This window comes from Zootoca vivipara, chromosome 16 (assembly GCF_965207765.1).
Source record: "Zootoca vivipara chromosome 16, rZooViv2.hap1.1, whole genome shotgun sequence".
NCBI lineage: Eukaryota > Metazoa > Chordata > Lepidosauria > Squamata > Lacertidae > Zootoca > Zootoca vivipara.
The window spans coordinates 21,273,375-21,285,795 of NC_142599.1; positions in this window are offsets into that span (position 1 = coordinate 21,273,375).

Below are 12,421 nucleotides of genomic sequence, written 5' to 3' on the forward strand. Positions count from 1 at the left end.
CCAAGCGATCAATATTCCCTTTCTCTCTCCCGGTCTCTATTAAAAATATGTAGCAGCAGATAGATATTACGGAGCCGAGACCTGTTTCTAAAACTCCGCTCTTTCATTCCTCCTCCTCCTGCTCTCTCTCTCTCTCCCCCCCCCCCCAATTTCCCTGGAACAGATCTACAAGTCCCATGCAAATATATGGACAAAAGCTTTCTTTTTCCACACCATAGTTAAATCTCGGCGGGGGAGCTGTATCTGTGACGCCTCTGATGCGGCTGCCTCCAGGCCCTTGTACTCTAAATCCACGGTGCTTTGGAACCGTCTCTGCGTGATTCTTTCCTAATCTAATCTAACCTGGGCTTTTCCACGGCTCTCCTGCCGTCCCAGTCGCTGAGAGTCTAATACCTGGGTTTGATTGTGAATGGACGGATTTGATGGAATGTGTTCAGCCTTCGCCGCTCGGAAGCCAAGGAGGCCAATTTGGAAGTGACCGGCCACTGGGAGCCTGTGGCTGATAGCGTGGAAATAATTGACAAGCTGTTATTTTCTTAGATTATCATAGATTTTTCGGGGCCAGGCGCAGCCGTGAAGATCACGGCATAGGCCACACAATGGCAGCCAGCCATTCCTGCATAGAGTCCCCCATGTTAATTTGCCTGGTTTTCAGCAAGGCTTGATAGGAGCTTGCCAGCCAATCGTGAATCTCTCTCTCTCTCTCTCTCTCTCTCTCTCTCTCTCTCTCTCTCTCTCTCTCTCTCTCTCTCTCTCTCTCTCTCTCTCTCTCTCTCTCTCTCTCTCTCTCTCTCTCTCTCTCTCTCTCTCTCTCTCTCTCTCCTGCCTCCCTCTGACATTCCTCGGGTGCTTATGCAATTGTTAAATCACTTCCTTTTCTCAGCATTTGACAGCCAGGCTTGCATTCACAGAATATTTTCAAACACTGCCAGCAGAGAGGATGGTCAGTTATGCATCACCAAAATAAAATAAACAAAAGGAGGAGGCAAATGAGGGCAGTGATTTGCATACAATCTGCATGCGCTAGTTTATATGCACCATTGCAAATTTAGGAAGAGTGAGAATCTCCTACTCAGAGCAGACCCATTGAAAACAATGAGCATGGCTAAGTTAGTGCAGGAACGGCCATAGATCAGTGGTAGGACATCTGCCTGGCATGCAGAAGGCCCTCGGCACAATCCCTGCCGTTCTCCAGACAGGGCTAGGGAAAGATCCTGAAACTACGCCATTGTGGCATAGTGGTTGGAGTGTCGACCAGGACTAGGGAGACCCTGGTCTGAATGTCCACTCAGCCAGGAAACTCCCTGGGTGACCTTGGGCCAGTCACACTCTCAGCCTACTCTACCTCACAAGGTTGTTGGGAGAATAAAAAAGGGGTGAGAAGGGGATGAACAGTCTATGCCACCTTGAGCTTCTTGGATGAAAAAAGTGGGGTATAAATGTAATCAATCAATCAATCTCTAGGGCACCACTACAGGTCAAAGTAAGAAATACTGAGCTACGTGGGCCACAGCAGTCTGACTTGGGACTCTGCTACATTAGTAAAAGAAAATCAGCAATTTGAATGTGTTACAAGCATGCAACACCAGATGGTGCCAGAGAGCACAAAACCTTTCTATAGCGCTTTTACATAGGTTTTTTTTTGTTATAATGATTATATTTCTGACTTATATATTGCATTTTCCCCCTGTGTGTAGATCCATCCTTGATGTATAGTAGCTTCCTGGGTGCCTAGGTCCATTAGGACACTGGCAGTCGAATTTCACGTCTATATTGGTGAGGAGACTGTGTCCCCCACTGCACCTGAGGGCAGCAGCTCAGCTTATGGTGCCCAGGTCTTGTAGGATACCCCGGTATGTGGCCCCCAAAAGCTTGCTCAGAAGGGAAGGTAGCCTTCAGGCTGAAAAGTGAGTTTCTCTACAGGCAAATGAACTCCGAACTCTATAATTTGGAATCTGCTCCAAACCTGTGCCAGAGTTTTGAAGTTGTTGCTGGTTTCCTTTTGTTTTCTTGCAGCGAAAACCCTACGTTTCGCACTGCCCCACAAATGGAGTAATTGATACATCAAACACAGTGTTCATACTTAGCATTAACTATGAATCCCAAAATTGGTTTTGCAGTGGAAAAACCCACGTTTTGCAGCAACTGAGCAACTGATTCATCACACATGGGGTTCATACTTAACATTAACTACGAACTCAAAAGTTTGGAATCTGTTTGCAGAGGATCCCACATTTTGGGGGGTTTGTAGTTAATGGGATTTCCCCCTACCCCTGCTCTTGAGGCTCATTCTCTTCCTTTAGCTTCTGCTGCTAGGCAGAGGGCCTTCTTGGTAGTGGCACCCACCCTGTGGAACACCCTCCCATCAGATGTCAAAGAAATAAACAACTATCTGACGTTTAGAAGACATCTGAAGGCAGCTTAGGGAAGTTTTTAATGGCTGGTGTTTTAATGCATTTTTAATCTTTTGTTGGAAGCCGCCCAGAGTGGCTGGGGAAACCCAGCCAGATGGGTGGGGCATAAATAATAAATCATCATCATCATCATCATTATTAAAGAGAGGTTTGCAGAGCGCCCTGTCCCAGTCGCGATGCCTAGGTGGAGCTTGCTGCAGCTGCACACTCGCTGCCTGTAACAAATGTGCAACTAACACACATCAAAGGGGAAGGCTGGTAGCAACGAAACAGGACTTGGAAATCAGCTGGGGTGGGGTGCAAATAGCAGAGATGCATTTCCAAAAAACAGAGCTTGCAAAGGCCGGCGTTGATTTTTGTGTACACACAATGCAAAACGCTTGAGTAGAGAAGTGGAGGGAGAGGTGATGGAAAGGAGAGGAGAGAGGGGTGTCCCCCCCCACTTAGTTTTTTTTTTAAAAAAAAAACACCCAGAGCCTGTGTTTACTGATCTGTGCCTGCACACACAAGGTGCAGAGAGATGAATGGTTAATTTCCCCATGGATTTCGCTCCCGCTTGCCGCAAACTTGTGAACAAAATGACCGGCCATGCATTGAACTGGCTTACACAGCTCCCCATATGGAAATGGAGATAATCCAGAATTCTGCTTTGTACTCGCTGGTAGAATGAGAACGGGTGTGCGGGGAGGAGGAGAGAGGCAGGGGCGGGAGGGAGGGAGAGGAAGAAAGCGGGGAGAAGAAGAAGAAGAAGAAGAAGAGGGAGGGGGGGGACAGAGGAGGCTTTGAACCGGAGTGGCACAGGTCCCGATCCTGGGAGTATTTCAGTACGGACTGGAGGAAAGGCGTTTGCAATAACCTTTTGGCCCTGTTCTCCCCATGTGTCTTTGCTCTGTGTGTACATACACACACCATGAATATGTGCCTCGTCCGAGAGCCTTGTGTGTGCCCTGATTAGAGGTGTGTGTGCCATGTGATGAAGACTTTAAGGGGAGTGGCGGTACAAAGAGGAGGCAGGGATTATGGGAAAGGTCAGAGGCCACGATGGATTAGGGCGATGATGTCTTAAGAGGGCATGATCAGGGGCCCAGGCCTTTCTGTTCTTAGGAAGCTCGTGTTAATTGATGGGGGCAATGGGTCTCTCTCTCTCTCTCTCTCTCTCTCTCTCTCTCTCTCTCTCTCTCTCTCTCTCTCTCTCTCTCTCTCTCTCTCTCTCGTTCCAGTTCACACTCCTGGTTTTCTTTCATGCTTCTTTCATTTATTATACTGTTGCACATGAGTAAGTACACAGAGTACTTCCTCTAATGCAAACACCAGCGTACCTTTCTTTAACAAACACAGACCCTCCAAGTGTCCCTATGTTCCAGGGACAGCCCCCCATTTACAGAAGTTGTCCCGGTTTCTGATTTGATCCCAGAATGTCCTGCTTTTCCTTAAAGGTAAAGGGACCCCTGACCATTAGGTCCAGTCGTGACCGACTCTGGGGTTATCTCGCATTATTGGCCGAGGGAGCCGGCATACAGCTTCCAGGTCATGTGGCCAGCATTCGGGTGGCGCTGTGGGTTAAACCACTGAGCCTAGGGCTTGCCGATCAGAAGGTCGGCGGTTCGAATCCCTACGACGGGGTGAGCTCCCATTGTTTGGTCCCAGCTCCTTCCCACCTAGCAGTTTGAAAGCACGTCAAAGTGCAAGTAGATAAATAGGTACCACTCCGGCGGGAAGGTAAACGGCATTTCCGTGTGCTGCTCTGGTTTGCCAGAAGCGGCTTTGTCATGCTTTTCCTTAGGACATCCCAATTTTCATCGGAGAAATGTTGGAGGGTATGGAGTTATCCGACCCCCCCACCCCAAGCCATCTGAAGGCAGCCCTGAATTAGGAAGTTTTTTAATGTTTCATGTTTTATTATGTTTATATATAAACATATCGCCGAAGAATTGATGCTTTTGAATTATGGTGCTGGAGGAGACTCTTGAGAGTCCCATGGACTGCAAGAAGATCAAACCTATCCATTCTTAAGGAAATCAGCCCTGAGTGCTCACTGGAAGGACAGATCCTGTAGCTGAGGCTCCGATACTTTGGCCACCTCATGAGAAGAGAAGACTCCCTGATGTTGGGAAAGATTGAGGGCACTAGGAGAAGGGGACGACAGAGGACGAGATGGTTGGACAGTGTTCTCGAAGCTATGAACATGAGTTTGACCAAACTGCGGGAGGCAGTGGAAGACAGGAGTGCCTGGCGTGCTCTGGTCCATGGGATCACAAAGAGTCGGACACGACTAAATGACACAACAACAACAACAACAACAACAACAACAACAACAACAATGTTTATATATATATATGTTGGAAGCTGCCCAAAGTGGCCGGGGCAACCCAGTCAGATGGGTAGGGTATTATTATTATTATTATTATTATTATTATTATTATTATTATTATTTGTTGTTGTTGTTGTTGTTGTTGTTGTTGTTGTTTAGTTGTGGGACTACAACTACCATCATCCCTGACCTTTGGCCACACTGGCCAGGGCTGATGGGAGGTGGAGTCCAACAGCAGCTGGCAGGTCATTGATACCAAACCCATTATCAGAGTGTCCATCCTTCCCTAGCCAAAACAGCACCACCAACATCCAAGAGAGGGGACCTGCAGGCTTGGAGGGGGGGATATTTGGAGGGGAGAAACTGGGTGGTGTGTGTGGAAACAGTTCAATAAGCACTTACTGAGCATGCTCAGTGTGGCCACAGAATGCTGTCTCTCTCTGCATTTAAAGCAGTATCATGCCACTTTAAACAAACATGGCTTCCCTCAAAGAATCCTACTGACAGATGTTGGGAGACCCCTGTTCTCCTCTCAGAGCTACAATTCCTAGAGCTCCCTGAGAAGAAGGATTGATTGTAAATCCCACTCTGTGAATTGTTACTGGGGGGGGGGGATATAGGGGTCTCCTCACAACTCTCAGCCTCCTCCAATCAATAATTTCCCCCATTTTGCCTCTTGATCATGATTTTGGGGGTGCCTCTTTTAATGCACTACAGTGGTACCTTAGGTTACGAACTTAATTCGTTCCAGAGGTCCGTTCTTAACCCAAAACCATTCTTAACCTGAGACGCGCTTTCGCTAATGGGGCCTCCCGCTGCTGCCGCACTGCCGGCACACGATTTCTGTTCTCATCCTGGGGCAAAGTTCTCAACCCAAGGTACTGCTTCCGGGTTAGCGGAGTTTGTAACCCGGAGCGTTTGTAACCTGAGGTACCACTGTATTCTTTGCCCTGCTGGCTTGATTTGTCATCATGCCAGCTCTCCTGAAATCTCATAGCAATCCTGCAGGCTATGGTGGGTGGCGTCCCTTGAGACTGCTTGGGGTCGTCTACGGCCATACTACCCTGAACATGCCCGATCTTGGAAGCTAAGCAGGGTCAGGCCTGGTTAGTACTTGGATGGGAGACTGCCTGGAGTCATGGGCCCCTTGGTTCCATCAGGATCTGGCATCCAGATGTCAGAGAGAGGGAAGCAGATCTGCTGGCTATCTCTACCCCCCACTTCCACTGGAGTGCAGGTTGTTGGGGAGCAGGGAGGACTTTGACCTACCAGAGGGAAGGGCTGAATAGGAGGTGGTGGTGGTGGTGGCAGAACTGAAGGCAGAGGGGCAGGACACAGTCTTGGCTGGGAATCACAAGAGCTGCTGCTGCTGTGACTATCATCCAACCCTAAAGCTTCACCACTCAGGCTCTTGGTGGAAGAATGACTTTGTGTCCCGCTTTTATGTGGCTTTCATCTATGCCAGGGTTTCCCAAACTTGGATCTCCAGCTGCTTTTGGACTACCACTCCCATCATCCCTGACCACTGGTCCTGTAGTAGCTAGGGATGATGGGCGTTGTAGTCCAACAACAGCTGGATACTCAAGTTTGGGAAGCTGTGCTCTATGTGAAGGGCTGCCAGAGGGCAGTCCTCTTTTTGAAAGCATCCTCTATTTGAATGGTCCAATTTTCATTGAATTCTGATATAGGGATAATATGTGACCTTGAAGTTGCCCATCAGTCATTAGCCCTGTTGGTATCAGTCCTAAGTAGCTCTGTTGGTAGGTAGGTCCCATGTCTTGCAGGTGAGTAGATGCCCTGGTCTGGCTGGTGTTGAGCTCTCCTTGAAGGAACAAGTAACCTGAGGTTACTCCATCTTTGGCCAAGTAACCTCAGTGCCTGGAAACCCTGGAGGAGGTCCTCCTTAGGGTACCACTGTTGGAGGAAGCATCAGCATCCTAGAGCCCCTTGGGACAATGGCCTGGTTGAAGGCTTTCTCGCTCTTGGCCCCCTCTCTGTGGAGCTCACTGCCTCGGGACGTCCATCAGTCACCATCAACACTCCAGTTCTGTCAGGTACTTCTTTCAAGCCTCCAGATCTTCATGAGGCTGCCAGGTGCTGGAGGTCTTCATTTTCTAGAGCACTCTGTGGGCATGTTTCTTCTTGCTAGAAGACATCTGAAGGCAGCCCTTTTCGGGGAAGTTTTTAATGGCTGATGTTTTATTGTGTTTTTAATATTTTGTTGGGAGCTGCCTAGAGTGTCTTGGGAAACCCAGTCAGACAGGCGGCATATAAATAATAAAATTGTTGTTGTTGTTGTTGTTGTTGTTGTTGTTGTTGTTGCTGCTGCTGCTGCTGCTGCTGCTGCTGCTGCTGCTATTGTTTTAAGAATGTAAGAGGAGCCTTTTTGGATTACACCAAAGGCTCTGCTGTCACAGTGAAACCAGGTTTCCATAGGAAGCTCACAAGCAGAACCTGAGCATAACAGCACTCACTTCTTTTGCAGTTCCCAACAACTGGTATTCCAATGTATGCTACCCCCAACACTGGAGGTAGAGAATAAGCTCTGAGATCTTCTCTCTCTCTCTCTCTCTCTCTCTCTCTCTCTCTCTCTCTCTCTCTTTTTTTTTTTTAAAAAAATGCTTTTATTCTGTTGTCTGACAGTGTATTTTATATTCTAATTTGTAAACCTCTCTGTGGTTGTCTATACCGAGAGTGGTGTATATGCCTGGATCTAACAGCACAAATCAATAACTAAATATGATGGATGGATTATTGAGATTGATTACCCCGCCTTTCGCCCAAAGGTCCTAGGGTGGGTCGCATAACAACACGAGAACACTGAGAACTGATCAGCATGGGGTGCAAACGAGAACTCATTTACCCTGTTTCCCCCTTTTTAATACATAGTCATAAAGTAAGCCATGGCAGGGTTTTTAAGCATTTGAGAAATATAAGACATACCCCCAAAATAAGCCATACTTCCGCGCACAGAGTCACTCCATGTGGCCAAGAGCTCTGCTTAACAGCTGATCGCGCTCCCGCCTTGCTGGCTGCATCCCCGTGCTCCGCTTGCCACCACCGCTTGCCACCACCGCTGGGCTCACTGCTTCTTCCTTGCCTGGCCCAGCCAAGGAGCTTGGAGCACCCTGCAGCGGCGGGGGGAGCGCCTGAGCCAGTGGCCTCCACCTGGCCTGGCCAAGGGTGCCTGCTGCCCCGCCGCCCGGAACCGGTGGCTGCTGCAGTGCTGAGCACTCAAGAGAGCACAGCAGCGCCCTGAGCCGTAAAAACCGTACCAGTAATTAAAAAATAAGACATCCCACCGAAAGCAAGCCACCCTGTGTTTTTTTGAGGAAAAAAAGTTATAAGACGGTGTCTTAAAAAGGGGGAAACACGTAGCTTGGGCTTGTGCAAGAGAGCTTTCCAATATACAGAGCCCCCTAAGAACACAATAAGTGCCAGCTGGATGAGGCCAATGGCCCATCAAGTCAAGCCTGCTAGCTAGTCAAGCATCCATTGGCCAGTGACCAACTAGATCCCTGTGGGAAACCTTGCAAGCAGGATCTGAGCACAAGAACCCTCCCTGCTCCTGCAGATTCCAGCAACTGGGATTCAAAAGCATCACTACCTCCAACCATGGAGGCAGAGCGTAGCTGTTACCGACTAGTAGCTATTGATAGCTAATGAATTTGTCCAATACTCTTTTAAAGGTTGGTGGCCATTACTGCCTCCTGTGGTGTGTGTGTGTGTGTGTGTGTGTGTGTGTGTGTGTGTGAGAGAGAGAGAGAGAGAGAGAGAGTGTTCCATAGTTTAACTATGCGCTCACTGAAGAAGTCCTTACTTTTATCTCCCCAGCATTCAGCTTCATGGGATGCCCATGAGTTCCAGTGTTAGGAGAGGCCGAGAGAAAACTTTCTCCATGTCATAAACTCCTAACATGTCTCCTCTTACTCACCTTTCCCCTAAACTGAAAAGCTTTCCGCTTAGGGAAGTCAGGAAGCACCTGTCGTCAGTGCTACTTTTTCTAGAAAAAGAGGTGTCTGGACTCACCACGAACACCTCCCTCATGTCTCTTAGAACGGCAATGGCACCCACCTGAGAAGTGCTGGAACTGAGTTCTGGCAATCTCTGGCTGAAAAAGTCCTGCCCACCCTGCACCTTCCATCCCACTCTGAATTTGCTTCTTGAGCCTCACCATCCACCTCCTGTGCTCTCCCCCCCCCCCGCCCCGCAGCGTATTTTTGTGCACGAGTAGGTAACACCCCTGCCTCCTGTTCCACAGATGGGGCTGATGGGGATACTGGCTGGGAGGGTGGGGGGAAGGTGGGGAGGCGGCGGCGGCGAAAGAGTCCCTCGCTCCACGAGCATTTCAGCAAAGAGGGATTTGCCATGTGTCTGTGTGTCCCTTGCTCCCTCGGTGTCAGAACCGCACGGCTGATAGGACACAGTGATAGATCTGCCTCGGACACACTCTACAATAGCTCTCAGACAGTCTATTAGCCAGTGATTGTCTGCCAGCCAGCCCAGCCGGGGCTGTGTGCTGCCACTGATAATGGGGAAGAACAAAGATGGCAGCTGCTTTGTGGAGGAACAGATTTGTGGCAAATCGAGATAAAATAAAGAGGAAGAAGAAAGGAGCGGGGGGGGGTGTGGGGGGGGAGGAGGAGGAGGAGGAGAAAGAAGAAGGGAGGGTAGATGATGGTGCAGAGTGGGGGGAGGGAGAGGAAGAGTGAGGAACAAGAGGACTGTGTCGAGGCGCTGTCAGTTTTGCTGGGAACATCTCGGAGCTGGTGCAAAGGGGAAGGGGGAGGGAGGAAAAGTAACGCGGGGAAGTGAAAAGCTGCAACGCGTTAAGGAGAGAAAAGGGGAATCATTGCCGGCTGCTGGTATCTCCTGGTAGATAAGCCTCAACAACAGGGAGGCTATCGGGCAGTGGGGGTGGGGGGGTGGGGCTAAGGGATTGTCCCTGGGTTTGTATCGCAGCCTGTATCTCTGCTGGGATGTCTCGCACTCGATGCTCTCCCGGGATGTGTGCATGTCTCAGGGCACATGGCCGTGTGGGTGTCCAGCTCGGGGAGGGAGGGGGACGACGACGCATGATTTGTCGGCCGTTGGGAGGAGGAGGGTAGCAGAGAGGGGCTGGCAGATTTTCTTTCTTCCTAGGCCCTGTTCTTTTGGGAAGGGCCCATAGCTCGATTGCACAATTTGCTATTGATGCAATCTAGCTATGATGGCCTTCCAGTGTCAGACCTAGGAGCCAATTTCTTAGCCCCCCCCCAAATATTTTAGGAGGCTGGGCCCCCCAGAAGTTGATAGGCTTTCCCATTGAGGCATCTAGTTGGCCACTGTGGGCTCTTCGTATGTTGTGAGGTCCATGTTCTCCATGCAGAGGGTCCCAGGTTCAATACCAACCTGACACTTCCAGTTTACAAAAGGACCAGGTAGCAGCTGAGTGGACCTTGGACAGCTGCTGCCAGTCAGGATAGACTTGCAAGGTACTGGACTTGATGGTGAAATACTCTGACCTGCCTTTACATTAGCAGACATTAGCAAGTGGCAACATGGTCCCCCAAGCTACTGAAAGTTGCACTCGTGCTGCTTTTAAGGACACCAGAGCAAGAGCAGGGCATGTCTACACTGGTCAGTTGGCAACTTGAGAGTAAGGATAGGCAAATGTATCAATATCCGCTTTGCTTAGTTCCTCATTTTTCCAGCTCTAAATTTCATTTTCCACATTACTTTGCTTTTTAAAAAGTCATCAGCATTTTAGTGAAAATTTCTCCTAACATACACATTAGCATGCAATTTTGCCTAATAGACACATTTTTGCAAACTAATTTACTTATTATTATTATTATTATTATTAATTACCCATTTTTGTACATTATATTGACTAATAGATATATATTTTAATGCACACTTTACCCCAGTAAATATATTTTTGTACACATGACTTGGCTGCACCTCAAAATTCAGCAAGGGATGGGTTTCAAAGAATGGCCACGCTTCAGTTTGCGTATTGTTTCATAAAGTACAAATTTGCCTTCAAATGCAAACTGAATCGAATTTCTCCCACATCCCTACCTGATTTTAAAAGGGAAGAAGGTGTCTGGACATAAGTTTCAATGTAACACCATTGATTATTTTGCAGAAAGACAGATTTCCTCAACCAGAACTGAAAGTCTCGATTCAGTGACCATTGAAGGTGGCTTGCAGGCGGCTGCTTCCTCCCGCGATGGCAACATCAAAGCAGGAAGTTGCGGGAAACGCATCAGAGCAAAATGCCAACTAGCACAGGAGGCTGGAACTAGTGTGATTGATTTCCTGCTACATTTCCTGTGCCAATCCCTGGCGCTGGCTGCCCAGGAATCTGCATGGTCACGAAAAACGGCTGCATGCAATCCATGGAAACTTAGATGAAGCATCGAAGTGATGTTCATATATGGGGTCCCAGATAAGGGATGGAGTAGAGCAGGGGTGGCCAACTCCCAAGAGACTCTGATCTACTAACAGAGTTAAAAACTGGGAGTGATCTACCCCCTTTTGGGGGGTTCAGGTCAAAGCTGTTGAGTTTTTTTTTTTAAGGAAGGGAAGCCTTGTTTTTTGGAGTTTAGGTCAAACTTGTTGAGCTTCTTTTAGGAGGGAGGGAGGCCCATTTTTGTTTAGGGCTTCAGGTCATAGTCCAGCTTTTTTTAGGGAGGAGGAAAATTTGGGGTGAGCTTTTTTTAGGGGTGCCAGTGATCTAGCAGTGATCTACCACAGACATCCAGTGATCTACTAGTAGATCACAATCTACCTGTTCGACGTGCCTGGAGTAGAGGAAAGCGCAATTAGATCTATTGATTGAAGGAGCGTCTCCACCCACATCGTTCGGCCCTGACACTGAGATCCAGCTCCGAGGGCCTTCTGACGGTTCCCTCGCTACGAGAAGTGAGGTTACAGGGAACCAGGCAGAGGGTCTTGGCGCCCGCCCTGTGGAACGCCCTCCCATCAGATGCCAAGGAAATAAACAAGTACAGTAGTACCTCGGGTTAAGAACTTAATTAGTTCCAGAGGTCCGTTCCTACCTGAAACTGTTCTTAACCTGAAGCACCACTTTAGCTAATGGGGCCTCCCGCTGCTGCCGTGCTGCCGGAGCACAATTTCTGTTCTCATCCTGAAGCAAAGTTCTTAACCCGAGGTACTATTTCTGGGTTAGCAGAGTCTGTAACCTGAAGCGTCTGTAACCTGAAGTGTTTGTAACCTGAGGTACCACTGTATCTGACTATTAGAAGACATCTGAAGGCAGCCCTGTTTAGGGAAGTTTTTAATGCTTGAAGTTTTATTCTGTTTCTAGTGTTCTGTTGGTAGTGCCTAGAGCGGCTGGGGAAACCCAGCCAGATGGGTGGGGTTTAAATAATAAAAATTAGTTTAAAATTATTATAACATTTATGGACCACTTGAAAATTGCTGAGGGCCTGGAAGACCACGTATTATTTTTCTTGCCTGTTGTAACAAATGTGCTGTGATAGATGCTGCACTATTTTCAGTTGTGTTTTTACAGACACACCTGGATGAAGTTTATGGACCACTGGTGCTCCGTGGACCACAGTTTGGCATCCCCTGCTCTTACCACTACACCAAAGTGGGTGCCAGAGGTCAGGTCTGGAACAGAGGAATGAATCTCCATAGTGCAAACCAGTAATACAGCTTGGCAGTGTGACTCAACAAGCAAAAT